Source organism: Nelumbo lutea, chromosome 3 (assembly GCF_056320005.1).
Source record: "Nelumbo lutea isolate HS-2025 chromosome 3, American lotus-T2T, whole genome shotgun sequence".
In the NCBI taxonomy this organism is placed as follows: Eukaryota; Viridiplantae; Streptophyta; class Magnoliopsida; order Proteales; family Nelumbonaceae; genus Nelumbo; species Nelumbo lutea.
Genome location: NC_142686.1, coordinates 23,049,688 through 23,064,204, shown reverse-complemented (window position 1 = coordinate 23,064,204; position 14,517 = coordinate 23,049,688). Strand labels below are relative to the sequence as shown.

Here is a 14,517-nt window from a genome sequence, read left to right as displayed (position 1 = left end):
AACTGTTTAGTTTTAATGGTTTTAAGATTAGCCCTCCTGGTTGAATAGAACTTCCTAGTTTGATGCATATTTTTTGTTTTCAAAACATTATTCTAAATGGTGCTCTCCAAAATGATTTTTTTTCTTCTTTTTTGAGTTCTAAGAGCAAAAAATCAACAGAAAGTTTCGGTTATGTAATGGGTTTCTTGATTTTAAAATTGAAACCAAAAACGCAATCTTGAATTTCTAGTTTGAATATGTATTCTTATCAAACGAGGACAGATAAGAAATTCTGATCGAATGGATTTTAGCTAATCCATGAAAGTTTTAAGCCAGTGCTTGTTGGAGGGGCATATAGGAAATTTTAACGTGTGTACCGTACACCAAAACGGTAGTCCATATAATGATATTAGTGGGGACTATTGCACATGTTTTGTTAAAAGAACTTGAGGCAAAAGGACAGCTTGAATAGGCCTAATCCAAGTCCCACTCAATTCAATCAAAGATTTTGCATACGTTGGGCTTGAGTTTTCAACTTCAAGCAAGGCTTAGGCCAAAACAGTCAAGCTAAAGTGCTAATTTGGGCTTGGGTTGAGGCCTTAGGTAGCCCGAGCCCAATTCGACATATTTGAGCTCACCCAACATTTTGTGATATACATATATCTACATATTATTAATATATTCTACCTAGAAATTGGTCTACAAAACTCAACACACCCAATCCCAAGCTCAATTCAAGATGTTGGGTTAAAGCTCAAGTTACACCTAGGTTGGTAAGGGAAAAATTATCGGTAATTTTTAATAATTATTGATAATTTTCTAATATATAACAAAAATAAAATGACAATAATTACTGATAATTTACTAACCCATGTCTGAGTTTACCAACTTAGGCACAACCCGAATTTAACCTAATATCTTGGGTTGGACTTGGACTTGAGCATATTGAACTTTATAGTCCAATTTCCAAGTAGAACATATTGATAAATTGGGTTAGGTCAAGTTTAAACTATCTAAGGCCTCAACACAAACCCAACCTGAGTTTAGATTAGCCTTAAGTTTTTTGGCCTAAACCTAGCTTGAAGTTCAAAAACTCAAGCCCAACTTGTGCAAAATTTTTTGTTCGATTAATTCAGTTTTTAGGAATTTTGATTTTCGGTTTTCGGTTTCAGTTTTCAAAGTCAGAAATCTGGTTAACTGAATTAACCAAAATTCATTATATAATATGTAATATATAATATTTTATGTATATTAATTAAATTTGGTTTTTAACCAAAAACCAAACTGAAAATTTCAGTTTCGGTTGTTTTAATTTTCTTGTAATTTAGTTTCGGTTTGATTTTAATTTTTTTTTTTGTTTTTATAATTTCAATTTATTCAATTCAATTTTTAATCGAATAAACCGAATGCTCACCCCTAATTATATAGTTAAAAGAGTATGAGTATTGGAGAGGGAGGGAGGGAGTATACTTGGTAAAAGTAATGCTGACTAGATGATTCTACATAAGTACATAACCACTTGTTTGCAATGTATTCACCGTTTTCTCAACAAAGTTTAATGATAAAACATTATAATTTTTAAAGTATCAATTAATAATTTAATATAAAATATTATTAATAATAAATATTTTATGTCTATTATGCTTGAAAAATGTAACAAAGTAATTTTAAATAATAAACCATTTATTTATATTGCTCATTAATTAATATAAGAGCTTATGTTTTTTTGTATCTATCTTTCTTTTTTTTAACGCCTGTATCTATCAATCTATGATCATTTGTCTTTTGTTATAAATTATTTTCATGCCTTGCATGAGGTTTTAAAATAGTGTTTTGGAAAGAAGGAAAAGAAAGGTGAGGTTTTAAAATAATGTTTTGGAAAGAAGGAAAAGAAAGGTGAAGGAAAAGGGCCCAACCGGGCTCGAACCGGTGACCTCTTGATCTGCAGTCAAATGCTCTACCACTGAGCTATAGACCCGTTGGTTAATATGGCGCTTTTTTATAAAATAATTGGAAAGGAAAACAAAAACGAAAGAAAAAGAATGTGAAGAAAAGGGCCCAACCGGGTTCGAACCGGTGTGATCTGCAGTCAAATGCTCTACCACTGAGCTATGGGCCCGTTGGTTAATCTGGCGCTTTTTTACAAGAAAATTGGAAAGGAAAACAAAAACGAAAGAAAAAGAATGTGAAGAAAAGGGCCCAACCGGGTTCGAACCGGTGTGATTTGCAGTCAAATGCTCTACCACTGAGCTATGGGCCCGTTGGTTAATCTGGCGCTTTTTTACAAGAAAATTGGAAAGGAAAACAAAAACGAAAGAAAAAGAATGTGAAGAAAAGGACCCAACCGGGTTCGAACCGGTGACCTCTTGATCTGCAGTCAAATGCTCTACCACTGAGCTATGGACCCGTTGGTTAATCTGGCGCTTTTTTATAAAACAATTGGAAAGGAAAACAAAAACGAAAGAAAAAGAATGTGAAGAAAAGGGCCCAACCGGGTTCGAACCAGTGTGATCTGCAGTCAAATGCTCTACCACTGAGCTATGGACCCGTTGGTTAATATGGCGCTTTTTTATAAAATAATTGGAAAGGAAAACAAAAACGAAAGAAAAAGAATGTGAAGAAAAGGGCCCAACCGGGTTCGAACCAGTGTGATCTGCAGTCAAATGCTCTACCACTGAGCTATGGACCCGTTGGTTAATATGGCGCTTTTTTATAAAATAATTGGAAAGGAAAACAAAAACGAAAGAAAAAGAATGTGAAGAAAAGGGCCCAACCGGGTTCGAACCGGTGTGATCTGCAGTCAAATGCTCTACCACTGAGCTATGGACCCGTTGGTTAATCTGGCGCTTTTTTACAAGAAAATTGGAAAGGAAAACAAAAACGAAAGAAAAAGAATGTGAAGAAAAGGGCCCAACCGGGTTCGAACCGGTGACCTCTTGATCTGCAGTCAAATGCTCTACCACTGAGCTATAGACCCGTTGGTTAATCTGGCGCTTTTTTATAAAACAATTGAAAAGGAAAACAAAAACGAAAGAAAAAGAATGTGAAGAAAAGGGCCCAACCGGGTTCGAACCGGTGACCTCTTGATCTGCAGTCAAATGCTCTACCACTGAGCTATGGACCCGTTGGTTAATCTGGCGCTTTTTTACAAGAAAATTGGAAAGGAAAACAAAAACGAAAGAAAAAGAATGTGAAGAAAAGGGCCCAACCGGGTTCGAACCGGTGACCTCTTGATCTGCAGTCAAATGCTCTACCACTGAGCTATGGACCCGTTGGTTAATCTAGCGCTTTTTTACAAGAAAATTGGAAAGGAAAACAAAAACGAAAGAAAAAGAATGTGAAGAAAAGGGCCCAACCGGGTTCGAACCGGTGACCTCTTGATCTGCAGTCAAATGCTCTACCACTGAGCTATGGACCCGTTGGTTAATCTAGCGCTTTTTTTATTAAAAAATAGGAAAGTAAAACAAAACGAAATAAAATAAAAGTGAAGAAAGGGCCCAACCAGGTTCGAACCGGTGACCTCTTGATCTGCAGTCAAATGCTCTACCACTGAGCTATGGACCCGTTCTTATACGTAGAAATCTTAATACACTGTTCTTCTTCTTGGCAATCGTCGTTTGCATGAACAGTGTGACAGACCGCAACTGTAACGAAGCCAGCGATCCGTGGTCTTCCATTTCGCCCTCTCTTCTTCAGCTTCGGCTTCGAGGAGAGAAAAAAAGGAAACAAAAGAATGAAGAGGATCATCACTCGTTCGTTTCTACGCCCCCTTCTGCACCTATCTTTACTCGATTTCTCTGTACAACTTCATCTCTCTCTCGTTCTTTCTAGTTTTTCCCTGTTTATGATAGGTGAAGTTATGGGAAAGCAAGGACATCAACATGATGGGTGAAGACGAAGACGAGTCGTTAGATGATGCCGCTGGAACGCCCCTATCGGAGATAGCAACGGCGTTCAGAGCTCGCTAAGTCCGTCACCACCAGCTCCGATGACCTTCGGTTGGCACCCTTCTGCGACGCCTGCTCCCTCGTCCCCGTTCTATTTAGCTGCCTTGGTGTCGCCTTCAAATTCGCTGAATTGGAGTATGTCTCCAAGGTTCTCTCGCCCCCTCCTTACGTTCCTTTAACCCGCTTCTTGTTGTTTATCTTGCTTGCCTAAAAAAAATAAATAAGAAGTCTCCTGTTTTTCTTTCCTTTTGTTCTAAATAAAAGTTACAGTAGTTACGCCGGAAATTTTGTTCATTTTGTATGCAATAGCTCACAGTTGGTCTCTTTGGGTTTCGGCATTCGTGTTTGTAAAAAGGGAAAAACTATAGCATGCACCTGCTCAACATTTAATTATGCTGCAAGTTAATTCAAAAATCAATAAAACTGACAGCTCTACATTTAAAATTATAAAAATCCCCACTAAGCCTTTTTAACTTATGTTAGACACAACAAAAAACCTATACTTAAATTCTCTTTCTCTGCAATCTTCTCAATCATTCTCTTTATCAGTCAGTCTTTCCTTCTCTCTCATTCTCTTTCTCAGTTAACCTCTCCTTCTCCCTTAATCTCTATTGTTTTCTCTCGATTTCTCTCTTGCTCCCTCTCTCATTCCTTTTTATTTTTCTTAACACTTATATGGCATTAATTGGACGTTATAACAAATAAGACCTATCATTTGTACAAACAAGTTATAAACTTCTATCAAGTTAGTGTAAATTTTATAGTCAAAAGTTTTTTGTTAATTTTTATCAAATTGGGCCGAGGAAGTTAGAACCATACCAAGTTGGTCTTATGTTCTTTAATACCGTCCGATTAATGCCGTATAAGTGTGTAAGAAAAATTAAAAAAAAAACAAGAGAGGGAGTGAGAGGGAAGCTGAGAGAGAATGAGGGAAAATGAGAGATTAACCGAGAAACAAAATAAGAGAGATTGAGGGAGAACAAGAGAGATTGGCAGAGAGGATGTAAAGCCCTTTTTTCAAATGACAGTTGTTGAGTAAAGAGACAACTATGAGAGTGAGAGAGTGGGAAGGAGATCGAAAGACAAAGGAGTGGGAGGGAAACTAAAAACTCTTTTTTTTTTTTTTTTTTTCAAATAACCTAGCATTAAAGGCAATGTCAATAAGCTTTTTTAAAGTGTCCAACATGGATTAAGAGTCCCATGTTGGCAACAACCACATAGGCCTCTTATGACATGACGGGAATTTTTATAATTTAAAATGTACAGCCGATTGTTAGGTTTTTGTTGGTTTATGAACCATATCATTTTAAATGTTGAGCTGGTTCAAATTATAATTTTCCCTTGTACAAATGCACAATGTCAAAGACATTTCTTCTAAGTATCCACATGAATCAAATGCTATCATCAACAATAAGCGAACCAGGAAGGAAGCAGCATGCATCTGAAACTGGCCTATACTGATACCTCTTAATATAATTTTTGCACTTTCAGATGTCAGACATCAGGAGCAAATTAACATGCCCTGATTGTAATTTAGAATTTAGAGTTCAATCTACATTGATAAATTGATAAAGGTTTCACACTTCACAGAGTGAGGAAAAAATCAAAACAGGTCGTGCTTATGTAAAACTGACCCCCATATAAAAAAGCAAGGTATTTGATACTTCCCATTATCATTCAAAAATCTTGAAAGTGATCTCTTAGAATTCCAAGCAAAATTTTCTTCTAGTTCTACTTTTGGTGTCAATTATATTCTATTTACATACACGAGGAACATTAGTAGAGGAAGGTTCAATTCTCCTACTCATTTGTTTCTAGTTTTTGGAAATGGTTTTTCTCTATTTTTCAGCACAGGTGGGAAGCTTGTTCCAATTGGCCTTCTTTACCATGCTAAGAAGAAGATGGAAGATCTTGTGGCGTTGTACAAGGGAATAAGTTGTTTGGAATTTTTTATAGTAAATTAATTTTCATTAAAGGAGAAAGGGAAGGTAGAGCAATGAAAAAGTAATAAGAAATCATCCCAAATCAAAAAAACTTCAGAATTAAAGGGAAAAAAATCACGCTTACACTACCTTGCCAAGCACAAATTCAAGCCTTATAGGACTTCAACGGGAAAGAAATGTAAGAAAATTTATGAAACTTTATGGGAATGCACGTACGTAGCAAAGAAGCAATCGTTGATGTCTATACTCTATAGCATTGAGAATCTAAGATTTTCAGTGACAAAGTGAATGGAAAACAGAAGTCTAGGTCCATGTAATACCAATACATGTTGAGGAAGACAAAATTGTTGGCACAGAAATTGAATTCCGCTTTTATTGGGTTAAGAACTGTGAAGAGAAAGAGATTACAAATACTTTGGCTGATGCATTTGCCAACAAGGGGTGAACAAGGATCAATTATTTTGGACTCAATTGTAATGAGAAAAGTAATTTGGGTTAGGTGGCCGTTCACCAGCCTATGCCTAGGGATGTTTGGCATATCATACATAAGTCATCTTTTCATGATTTAGTAAAGCCTAACAGTTAACAATAAAAAAAAAAAACAATAAAAAAAAAGTAATTGTTTCAAATTTCTTTGCATTTAATCCATATCCAGAGCTACCTTAAAAAAACGCCATTACTCAATGTTGGTCACAGCTATCCGAGGCCTGGAAAGGGTGAAATAAATGAGTTTCGTTTCGCTCCATACTTCCAATTTTTCATGGTGAATGTTCAAGTCACCACACTTAATATTCAAAAGTTTTCAATATTCAAAAATTTTCAACAAAAGGAGGCATCACTGAGTTATCCACAGTGAAAAAAAAAATTCCGAAATAGATATGGTCCTAATCTTTGGCATTTTTCCACAAATGGCCGCTCTTAGACTCAAATCCGCAATCTCATGTTTGGCAGCCTAAGGTTTTACCATTACACCAAGTAATGGTCCTTGTGGAGCTACCTTCCTTGATTATCTCAAAACATTCTAGGTGCAATCTCAAAGTGAAAATCAATCCTTTAACCAAAGAACAGTGATATTCCTTTATGTGCAGGTCAAGCACCCATTTAAAAAATCTGGGGGGGTACACCCTGGTCCCCCTCTGCCAGCCTTATTGAGGCCACAGCATGTCAGAGGCAGATGTGAACCAGGTGGTACAAATATGCACTTGGAAAAGACATATTTGACCCTTCATTTAACAGGAATTTTAATCGTCCCTACCAAGCTCCTCATCTACCTTTCAGAGATGACCAAAGAGTATCAATTTATCTTATATATGGCACTACAGCGCCTGAAAATGTTAAAGAAGCTGATAAAGAAAAGTTGTAAGGTAGTTGATTACTCATGCTCATAAAGCAACATTAGTTTTAAATGCATTACTTGATTTCAGGGTTGATTACTGAGACATGTATGTAGATGTGAAGTCTCAGATATTTTTATATATTTTGCATAAAGAATGCGATTTAAGTTTGCTGATTGAATTTTTTATTGATGGTTTTTTTCTATAGGCTCAGTTTAGAAGGAGTACAAATACAAATATGTGCACCGCAAATACATACAAAATACAAGATTTTGCACTCTACATATTTGTATTTGTACTCCTTCCAAAGGAGCTAAACTTCCATCTATATAGTTCCATTCACAATGTGATAATTCAGAATTGGTTGCTTTCATGATTTCAATCACTGTTCTTGTAACTTCTCTTTTTGTTTTAAAGTTAAATACTCAACATGGATGTAATGCATTCATTGATACATTCAGGTACGTAATCTGGTAGAAGCGTCAAAGACTTATGCTACTTAACATAACATACTTGACCATGATGTTAAAAATGACACAGTGAGAAAGCTAGGGAGCCTTTCACGTAATTTACGCAGAGTCAGACAGGGCCTCGACCTCATCAGAGAATTATTTGGACAATTCCTGGCAACTAAGTATGTTTTACTCCTTTATCGAGAACATTTTTTTTTCTTTCACATCTTATAATTTGAACATAGTTGTTCAACCTTCCATCATGACTGGTATGACTGAAATTCGGGCAAGCTACTGATTCTAGATTCTTTAGAGTGTACATTTTCTTTGCTGATAACTGTGGCTAAATGATTTATATGTTTGGAAAACATTGTTTGATTATGAAGTAAAATGTTGAGGAAGTAATTTCAATTATTCTAGTTTCTTCCATTTCCTATATTGGTAACAAAGAACAAATAGACGTATTTGAAATTATGCATTACTGTGTCTTAATATATCCCTTTCAGCTTTATTGATTTTTTATACAAGGTGAGTCCTTCACCCGGCTTCTGTGATCAATGACTCATTCTTCACTTGCATCTTTGGGCATTGCTCTTTCACCTGAAAGGACTGAAGATGAATTCTGTGTGCTTGGTACTCATAATCCAATAAAAGGTTAAATCTGTTAATGCTAGCACCTTGTAAGTTATAATATTTTCCACAGATCTTGACAACTGGTTTGGAAATCATTCCTAGAAAATATTAGAGGCTTCTGAAAAAAAATATATAAAATCTGAGAGTTTTCATCTTCTCTACTAAAAATCAGCTTCAAAGTTTCCAATAATAGGCACCTTACAGACCTTCCTCATTATGCTATTTTTCTTATATTTTTCTCAACTTCTCTTGTAAAAGAATAAAGATTCTTGAGTGCTCTGTCTAGATTGGATAGAGGAACTGGACAATTTCAGTTAATTCAGTAGTATCCTTCTTTGTAATTTCAGTTATGCATATCGTTTCTAGATATGACGAATAGAAGACTCAAAATATTATATAAAAGAAAATCTTATTAACATATTATTGAAGAGAGGACCTTTAGGTTTAACTTGTTCTATCTCAAAATATTATATAAAAACAAGCATATTAGCACAACTTTTCCAATACCAAGTACACTTGCAAGGTATTCTAAGGCTTGGGGATGACTGTTAAAAGAAATCATTAGCATGGTAAAATGGAAACTCATTGATGATTTTTTCCAGTTTAGAAGAATATGAAAAGCATGTTCATCCCAAAGAATTACTTATTAGAATCTATTTATTATTTGGTTCCAGCTATCCATCAGACAATTATTGCCTCCATATTACCAAGTGAAGCTATCATGTGAATCATAATATCGCTAAAAAACATGTTTTTATCAGCTCTAAGAAAACATGTTTAAGAGTCATAAAATCAAGCAGAGTCAGGACTATCACAGATGATAGTACTTCTGAATAGGTGGATTATGGGGTTCTGCGGTTAGCTTTTGTTTTAGGGGGATGCTAGGCTTGTTCTCCCATTTTTTCCATATTCTCTCTTTTTCGTTTTTTTCATTCCATGGTATACTTTTTGAATGCTCTTGGTCTTTTCCATTATTGATAAAGAGATACAACTATTATACATAATAGATTGAAAGTATAAAAGTACACCAACATTCTACGTAAAGTATGTTTCAGTGCAGATCAACTGCTAGTATCTTTAGCAATGATGAAACCTAACATGCATTCTTTAACAAGATGTAGCTAACAACCTTAATATTGTAACCGCAGATTCATCATATTAGGTAACCAATCAATGTGGGCTTAAATATTAAATCAAGGAACTGATTTATCTTCAGGATAGGCCATCATGTGGAGTCACCTTGTTGATTGGCCACAACAAATGGAATAGTGTACCAGACTTGGAAATTTGGAAGTTCTCATGGAGGGACCTATTTGATGCCACCCTTACGAGGTTTAGAGAAAATGGCCACCAGTTTACCAGTGTCAAACCCTAAAATGCACTGCATATATAACAGAAAACAGAAGATTCGGTGACACAGTCCACAATATAAATGCAATGCTGAGGGAACAGACTAGGGTCATATTTTTAATTTGATGCTAATTTATGGGCACAAAACAATATCTTTGGATGATCGAGCTACTATATTACAGTCAAAAGGGTGTTAAATCTGTTGATCTTTCTCTTAAAATAGATAAAAGAGAAAATATTAAAGCAGAATAAAGGGTGTCATTCACTTATAAATGGGAATCTAACTGCAGTCTCTTCACGATTCTACATATGTCACTTCATTAGTATGTCATATCAATGATAAGTTGCTTTAGCAATGTTCATATAGGCCCTTGCAAAGTCATCATCTATTTAACTAATAATACCATTGTTGCCATTGTTTATCAATGATGATGAGTCATGTATCCACTTTTCAGTGGATGCTCTTTAAGGGAAGCAGCTTCAACAGCTTATCCACAAGTGTTTGCACAATACCATACATGGGCTATCAGGACTGCAGTTGGTGCTGGACTGTATACACTCCCAACAAGGGAACAACTTGTAGTGAAGCTAAATGAAACCAGTGAGTTTGTGAACACTTTTCAGTAAAGTAACTTATAGCTTATGTGGATTACTTCTCAAAAGAAATCTAAAAGTAATTCCTTTCGGTGAGCACTTGGGTGTTAACCATGTAATGGGTTTTTTATCAATAACAGATCAGCCAAGATTTTATTTCTATTTGAAGAAAATAAGTAGACTTACTTAGCCTGGGTCAGCTAGCAAGTCCAAGTACAGTCACGAAAATTCAAAAATCAGCCTCATTTTTAAAACTGCCTGTCCTCCAAGACAGGACCCCAATACAAACAGTCCCAAGAGAATCAGCCATGCTCCTAGGGATCCATTCAAACCAGATGTTCAATCAGGACGCAGATGACCCAGCTTCCCTCATACATGGTCATAAAACCAAGGGATTAATCTGTCACCCATGCACCAGCCTATTACAACTCTGGAATCCCTTTCCATTTCAAGTTCCAAGTACCCCATAGCCACTGCCAATTTTAACCCTTGTAAGATAGAGACTAGAGAGCAGCACAGCACAAGTTGAGTTACCATTTCCAATTGGACTAGTATAAATTGTCCACATCTCACTTGCATTGTTTCTGAAAGTCCTACTAATTCCTGAATTTCTGGGGTTTTCAATGCTTCACAAATCAAAGCTGATCTTGATAGAAGATCCTGATATGGAGCTGAAATGTCTAATTCTTCTCTTGTTTAAAGCCAATGTACTACTCTTTCTAAGATCATTAGAAAATGAGAACATTTTTGGATATACAGGAATATGTTGATATATTCAACATATAGAAGTATTGTGCCTCTGATTTCCACTGACTGCCTGTCATGATAATCAATCGCCAACAAGTATCTCATTTGGAAATCATTGAAAGGGAAAAAAAGAATAGAAAAAAAATCGCATTCTATTTGTTATAAAATGAAATCTTTTTTAGCATATTCAATATATTTGTACTAATAAGTAGGCTGTGCTCTGTTAGTGTTCAATTGTTTTACCATTTTCTTGTTTTATCCCTTTACCTAGCTTAGGTTGTGAATACAATGTTATTATTGGATCAGCAACATCTAATAAGAAATGAATGTAAAACAGAAGATTAGAACTTATAACATTTTCTCACTGAAGCATATAAAACATTTTGTTTGGATCAAACCATGTTAGCAGTGAGTGGTGAGCTAGTAATTCTTTAATATCATTTTAAAGGCAAAATGTCAGACAGATCTGTTTTCAGGTGTTACATTTTTTTTATTTATGTAGTATCACTACCTCTATTGACACATGCCACTAGAGTTCTTATTCCTATATTTGACAGAGGAAACGTAGAAAGAGAAAATACAAGCCAAGTTGTATGATCAACACCTTAGAACTAGTACTGAAAAGCAGAACCAGGAAAAAAGGAAACGGGATTAACCTGTCCAATGCCAGTAACCAGAATACAAGCTCTTGAGCTAACGAGATGGAAGGAAAACAAACCTCTTCATAATAATTCAAAAATCAGAAGATAAATGGCATTCTCTGTTTTGAAATTTATCCTTGTGTGAGAGCTATAGTGGGTTCAGTTGACACTCAGCTCAGTTGGCATTGGCCCAGTCAGAACTGTTTCTTTTGGATTTAATGGATAAATTATCTTGGTAATTGTTAGTTCTTCCATCAATTTCTTTGTACCATAATGTATTCTCATCTTAGCACGTTCACTTTTGTAGGAAAACCAATGCTAGCATCACCACAGGCACTGCCACACACAGGATTCATGAAATCTAACCTTGAGTAATTGGCTATTTACACTGAAATCTATGATGCTAGCATTGCTTTTGTTCTGAATCTACGTTTCTTTCCTGTCTATTGGAGACGGGAGACCCTCAATACTTCACTATTGTTGCAGACCACTCAGTAAGGAAGGAAATGAAAAGGTACATCAATGCCTCACTCCCGGTTATAGAATACATTGATGACCTGTACATCTCTAGGAATATCACCTTGGATTGGTGACATAATCTGTAGGCAATCAGCTTGGAGCTAGCACCATACTTGCAATTTGTCTGGCCAGCAGTTAACATGAGAAAGAATCTACAAGTTGTATGAGTGACATTCAAGTCTACAAACGGCCTACATATTGTTCAATCTTTTTGTGAGCGCCATTCTTGTTGCGTCAAATCCTGGTTGAAGTGATCTTCGGGAATTGTTCCAGTTGATAACAAACATCCTCAAGTTAGACAGCAGATGATACTAATCATCATTGTCCAAGACTAAAAGTACAAGGTGTTTGGGCATTAAATTGTTGGAATTCTTCCCTTTCATTGGTATAGTTTGTTTGAACCATTTCCAAAGAAAATTAGTGTAGTTTGTTGACAAACGAGGATGTCAGTTTTCATCCAAAGGCATGTTAACACCAGCTGCAGCAAGCAGCATTATGCCTTTCTGTAGAATGCAAGTATTGTATATCTGGCGTGAACCAATTTTAGCAAGTCATTGTAACAGTTATCTTGCTTTGATCTTCCTTTTGTAGAATTTAATGAACTTAGTACGTTCAAGTCCAGCTGATACAAAGCATTCTGCTGAGATATATTTTTGTCTTCAGTCCTTTTTTTTCCGTGGGGAGGTAAGATGCACTTGAACATATGTTTCATTATTCAGAAACAGCATGTAAAATTAAGCTACATGCTCAAGCCCAATATGGGCTCTGTTCATTATCCATTATAATTATAGGAATAATACCGGTTGTACACTTAACTTTTAAGCCTCCCTCTTTCTTGCAACAGTCTGTAATTTTGAACCGAGTAGTTGAACAAAAAGCTTGCCTTCGGGCTAGTTTTAATAAATAAATAAATAAATAAGTAAAAGAATGTGGTTAGCAGAGCTTTTCATGTTAAACCATCTAAAACTCCAAACTTCTGATTTTGAATTGTTGTTGTTCACTATGCTCTGTTTCTGGCCTATTCCACTGGTGCACAATTGTGCTCTGATTTGGGTGGCTTCAAGAATTAGTATTTTCCTACGACTTTTTATGTCTTTAAGCATGGTTTTCAAAACCGGACTGGAATGGAAGGTTGGACTGGAAAACCATTGATTTGGTCAGCAAATCGCTGACCTGGGCGGTCAAACTGTTTGAACCATCCAATGATTGACTTTTTTTATTTTTTTTATTTTGTAATTTTTATTTTTTATCAAAATGAGCCATCCATTTGATTCGAACAGTAGGACCATTTGACCCGGAAACCTAGCCTGACCGATTCGTTGTCCATTTTAGTTTAAAAAAAAAAAGTTGCTTTGGAGTACTGTAATGTCTTATTTTCTGGTCAGATGTATGTAACGTGTAAAAAAAAGAAGAAGACCTGTCTAATCAAGATGCAATAGGGGAAAAAAGGTTCAAACTTCTAGGACGCATGGAATCGCGCCAGCCTGGTCTTGGTTCTGTCTAATTAGATGAAAATAAAAGAATGATCATATGCAGGTTTGTTTTTCTGACAAGTATGTGTGATAGACAAACTGCATTGTGCAGGGTTAAGGCTGGGTTCATCTGCCCCTCCCCAGACAAATGGGATTTCCTACCCATTCTGACAACATGCCGCTTTGGCAGGAGCCTCGTGCTGCCGTTTGTGTTCGCCAGACAGATCGTCATGTTGGGTGACCTCTTGGGAGGATTAAGCTTCCTGTCAAAGAATTCTATCTTTTGCTCTTCTTTCCATGATTCTATCTTTGGCCAACTACCATGGATCTGAATTCTTCACTTGTGAGATGGTGGCTGGTGGGTCGTTGCCAGGACATGATTGAATCCACAAAGGTTCAGTTATATGGAGTGAAATTTTCTTTGAAAGGTGAAAAAAACATGGGAACACAAATTTTGGTTTGCTTTTATTTTAAGCTTTACTTTGTCTTGTTTGTTTGCAGTGCATATAAAGTGAAACTGAAGCAAAGTAAAAATTAAATCTGAAGTTAAGTGAACCAGATTTTGCATTCTTCTGATTTGCACGCCCATGCATTTAACTGGAAATTCAACCCGAAAACGCCCTGTTGTTGTTCATATGAAAGCACGTATGCATGCAAAAAACAGAGAACCAAGGGACCCAGCAAAAAATAAATGTATATAGGAAGAATAAAAAATGCCAATAGTTCACTTGTTCACTAACATCTCTGGTCTATATGCCTATATGGTTTCTGGTATTTCTGGGTTAGAAAATTTAACACAGGCCCATCGAATGCACTGCACGCTTCACCTGGCGCTCTGTGGGGCGCCAATGTGTTCTCCATGAGGATTGAGGATAGACTGGTACTGATGGCAGTTCACGAATCCTC

General features: G+C 36.1%; 1 long non-coding RNA gene, 7 other non-coding genes and 1 pseudogene across 10 annotated transcripts; 2 read left to right on the top strand and 7 right to left on the bottom strand.

The window, feature by feature from the left end:
* Nucleotides 1-1,885: 1,885 nt before the first annotated feature.
* TRNAC-GCA (transfer RNA cysteine (anticodon GCA)) lies at nucleotides 1,886-1,957 on the bottom strand. The gene has a single exon. It is a non-coding gene; the product is annotated as a tRNA-Cys (tRNA).
* Nucleotides 1,958-2,314: 357 nt separating this feature from the next.
* TRNAC-GCA (transfer RNA cysteine (anticodon GCA)) lies at nucleotides 2,315-2,386 on the bottom strand. Its single transcript has one exon. It is a non-coding gene; the product is annotated as a tRNA-Cys (tRNA).
* Nucleotides 2,387-2,884: 498 nt separating this feature from the next.
* Nucleotides 2,885-2,956, bottom strand: TRNAC-GCA (transfer RNA cysteine (anticodon GCA)). Its single transcript has one exon. It is a non-coding gene; the product is annotated as a tRNA-Cys (tRNA).
* A 75-nt stretch (nucleotides 2,957-3,031) lies between these two features.
* TRNAC-GCA (transfer RNA cysteine (anticodon GCA)) lies at nucleotides 3,032-3,103 on the bottom strand. The gene has a single exon. It is a non-coding gene; the product is annotated as a tRNA-Cys (tRNA).
* A 75-nt stretch (nucleotides 3,104-3,178) lies between these two features.
* Nucleotides 3,179-3,250, bottom strand: TRNAC-GCA (transfer RNA cysteine (anticodon GCA)). The gene has a single exon. It is a non-coding gene; the product is annotated as a tRNA-Cys (tRNA).
* Nucleotides 3,251-3,325: 75 nt separating this feature from the next.
* Nucleotides 3,326-3,397, bottom strand: TRNAC-GCA (transfer RNA cysteine (anticodon GCA)). The gene has a single exon. It is a non-coding gene; the product is annotated as a tRNA-Cys (tRNA).
* Nucleotides 3,398-3,471: 74 nt separating this feature from the next.
* TRNAC-GCA (transfer RNA cysteine (anticodon GCA)) lies at nucleotides 3,472-3,543 on the bottom strand. The gene has a single exon. It is a non-coding gene; the product is annotated as a tRNA-Cys (tRNA).
* Nucleotides 3,544-3,727: 184 nt separating this feature from the next.
* On the top strand, nucleotides 3,728-12,353 carry LOC148863601 (ACD11 homolog protein-like; annotated as a pseudogene). Its single transcript, XR_016109540.1, has 4 exons — nucleotides 3,728-4,074; nucleotides 7,665-7,837; nucleotides 10,094-10,239; nucleotides 12,107-12,353. The product of XR_016109540.1 is annotated as an ACD11 homolog protein-like (transcript).
* Nucleotides 12,349-14,174, top strand: LOC148863600 (uncharacterized). Of its 2 annotated transcripts, none has more exons than XR_016109541.1 (3): nucleotides 12,349-12,483; nucleotides 12,731-12,823; nucleotides 13,724-14,174. It is a non-coding gene; the product is annotated as an uncharacterized LOC148863600 (long non-coding RNA). The 2 variants fall into 2 exon arrangements; XR_016109542.1 differs by having other exon boundaries at nucleotides 12,400-12,524.
* Nucleotides 14,175-14,517: the final 343 nt, after the last annotated feature.